This window comes from Octopus bimaculoides, chromosome 23, assembly GCF_046866305.1.
Source record: "Octopus bimaculoides isolate indiv1 chromosome 23, ASM4686630v1, whole genome shotgun sequence".
In the NCBI taxonomy this organism is placed as follows: domain Eukaryota; kingdom Metazoa; phylum Mollusca; class Cephalopoda; order Octopoda; family Octopodidae; genus Octopus; species Octopus bimaculoides.
Window position 1 is genome coordinate 29,633,674 of NC_142950.1, and position 3,652 is coordinate 29,637,325.

Genomic DNA, 3,652 nt, shown 5'->3' on the forward strand with positions numbered 1-3,652 from the left:
AATTTACAGGGACAGAAAGTAAATAAATAATTTTACATATAAATACACAGCGGGGCGTTTTACTATGCCTACATACCTACATACATACATACATACATACATACATACAGATACACACACACTTGCATATGTATGTATATCAATATAAATATACATATATATGAATATAAATATATAATTATATATATACACAAATATATACATACATGCATACATATATATGTGTGTGCGAGTGTGTGAGTGTGTGAGAGTGTGTGTACATCACACATACATACATGTATACGTATATAAAGATAAAGAAAGACTTTAATGATAAGTTAAAATTGTTTCTGTACCAACTTTGCTTTTAACGCCAGTTCACGCAAAAGTTTCAAGTGAAAATTTATATATTTCTAGTTTTAAACATTAGAGTGTCACTTCTTTTGACCTGCATCAAAGATGCGGTCTTACATTGTGCGTCTGTCCGATTTAATATGTGTCTTATGTCGGGAGGAAACAAGGAGTTAATAAAGATAAAAATATAAACCTTTTGACACCTACATTTTCTACATCAAAAGAATTTCTGACAGTGTAGATGGCCTAAAGCACAGTTTGGATGCTACCTTCGGAATACTCCATCTTTCTACTCCACAAGAGATAGGGCTTGGTTCTGTGGTAAGAAGCTTGGTTCCCAGCCAAATAGTTCTGGGTTCAGTCGCACTGCTTGGTACCTTGGGCAAGTGTTTTCTGCTGTAGCCTCGGGCCGATCAAAGCCTTGTAAGTGGATTTGGTAGACGGAAGCAGAAAGAAGCCCATCCTACATATATACATATACATACATATATCTATACCTATCCCTATCTATCTATCTATTTATCTATCTATCTATCTATCTATCTATCTATCTATCTATCTATCTATCTATCTATCTATCTATCTATCTATCTATCTCGCTCTTTCTCTGTCTCTCTCTCTTTATATATATATATATATATATATGTATGTATGTATGTATGTGTGTGTGTATAGATTTGATGACAGAAATATTTGAAATAGTTATTTCATGTAAAAATATGTTAAAGTATTTAGTTTTCTTCAGCAGTTCAAAATTAATTATTTATTTAGAAATATGTTGATGACTCATATTTTAAATAGTATCATCACATGAATTCATATGTTCCATATAATTATGTATAATTACGTACAATGTTCATTATTTATAATTTATTAATTATTTTTATGAAACAAACTAACCAATAATGTCAAAAATCAATTTATGAATATCACTATCGGAAACACAGTTCGAAGAAATGATGAGTAACAGAAAGTGTACCACTTTCATACTTCCTGTCATCGTCGTCATCGTCGTCGTCGTCGTCGTCGTCGTCGTCGTCGTCGTCGTCGTCGTCATTGACGTTTGTTTCCATTAATGCTGCTGTCATCGTAACCATAATCATGGGAATGATCAACGTGAACATCAATATCATCAACACCAAAACAATCACCACCATACGTTGACGACGACCATAATCATCATCATCATCATCATCATCATCATCATCATCACCATCATTGCCATCATCATTATCATCATCATCATTACCATCATTGTCGTCGTCTTCCCCTTCTACCTCCACCTCCTCCTCCTCCTCCTCCTCCTCCTCCTCTTCTCTTAATACTACTTCTTCACCTCATCTATCCGCATCAGCGTTTTCGTGATTGATGTCGTTCGCGTCGTCATTCTCCTTTATCTTCCACTTCATCATCATCATCATGATGACGACGAAGACGATGATCATCAACATCAGCATCATCATCATCATCATCATCATCGTCAGTGCAATCATCATTATAATCCACGTCACTACAGTCTTCACTCCTTAAGATCTTAATTACAATTATCTCAGTCGTCGACGTCATTATTCTGAGCCAAATGATGTTTTCAAATGTTTGCATGATGTCACCAATTTTGAGGGGCGGGGTTAGTTGACCTCCGAGCTTAAATGATTCTTATTTTATCGACTAGGAAAGGATGGATAGCAAAATCGACTTTGATGAAATTTCAGCTCATAAACAACCCCAAGAAATGCCGCTAAGCATTTTGCCCAACGCGCTAACCCATCTGCCAACTCACCACCTTAACCATGATAATCCTTGCGGATATTGGAACAAGGCCTTAAATTTTCAGGGGTCCTTTTCGATTGCATCGAACCAAGAACCCAACTCGTACTTAATTTATCGAAACCGAAAAAAAAAAAAAATGAAAGGCAGAGTCGGTAATTGAACCCATAGCTTAACGAACCCCAAAGAATTACGCTAAGAATTTTATCTCAAGCTCCAGCATTCTACCAGCACTCCACCTTCGTCATCGAAAGAAAAAACCCCAGTTATTATCGCCTCCATGGTAATGACAACGGCCATAATGAATAACATGAATAACACTATTAATTAGCAGAACTGTCATGTGACATTTGCAGTTGCCAGGGCCAGAGTAAGACACATAGAGGCCCTAATCCCTTAAAAGATTTTGCTGGCTCCAGATTTATGTAATTCAAAATATAAGTAATAATAAATCATAAGATAAACTATTATATTTCAAAATGAATTAAGGCTAGCAGTAAAATGGGAACTAAGGTTTATTTTGGATACTTTCGCTTTATTTATTGACATTTATAATTGAAACGTTTTTTCCTACATTTTTCAATTGGAATGTCTCTAATCAGGTCCTAATAATTAATTTTACGTAACACATCTGCTTTTCTGTTTAATAGAGGTGAGGCATCCCGAATATCATTTTAGCAAGTGTAAAACTGATTTCTTTTGTACCGTAAATGCCTTACCATTTCTGTAGTGACGCCACCCCGTTTCCCTTGATGTTCGAAACACGCGCTTATTTTACTGAATCGTTAATCCAGCGCTGGCTGTTACTGTAGCAGAAGAAGCAGTAATAGTAGCGGCAACATTGGAAGAAGTAGAATTACAGACTAAACGTAGAAAACCAATTCCATTAAATTATACTTACATGGCTATAAAATAAACAAGACCAGATATTTATATAGAAATTTCTATTGTTAAATAATGTATTTGTTTTCCAAAACATCTTGATGCGAAACCGTGTATTGAAAAAAAGCATTATTCCGTTCCCAAGCGGTTTTATTTCTGTTTCATGATACTAAATTTTTGAAGTTTTTTGTCGCACGACACCCTGGGGAAAATTTTATTTATCAAGCTAAGGTTGTGCAGCGAAATACTTAAAACAAATAAACAAGCGAACAAAACACAGACAATAATTGTTTATAATATCAGCACAGGTAAGAATTTTGTGGTGAGAGAATTAGTCGACTGTATCGATACAAGTAGTTGAACAGTGCTATATTTTATTGACTTCGGAAGAAATTATATCTATATGATATGTTAAATGTATCGGTATATATTCTTTTTTAATAAGCCATACTTAGCCACGTGACGTAGGACAAAAGAAACCAAAAGAAAGTGAGCGATGGTGGTAGGAGAGAAAATTACGCATACACACGTAAACTAATGCATGCGCAGGCACACGCACACACATACACACGCATATATCTATATACATATACACATATTTACTTATGTAAATACGTCACAAGTGATTATGACGTAACAGTGGAATTTAAGAGTTTTCAAATTCACTTTA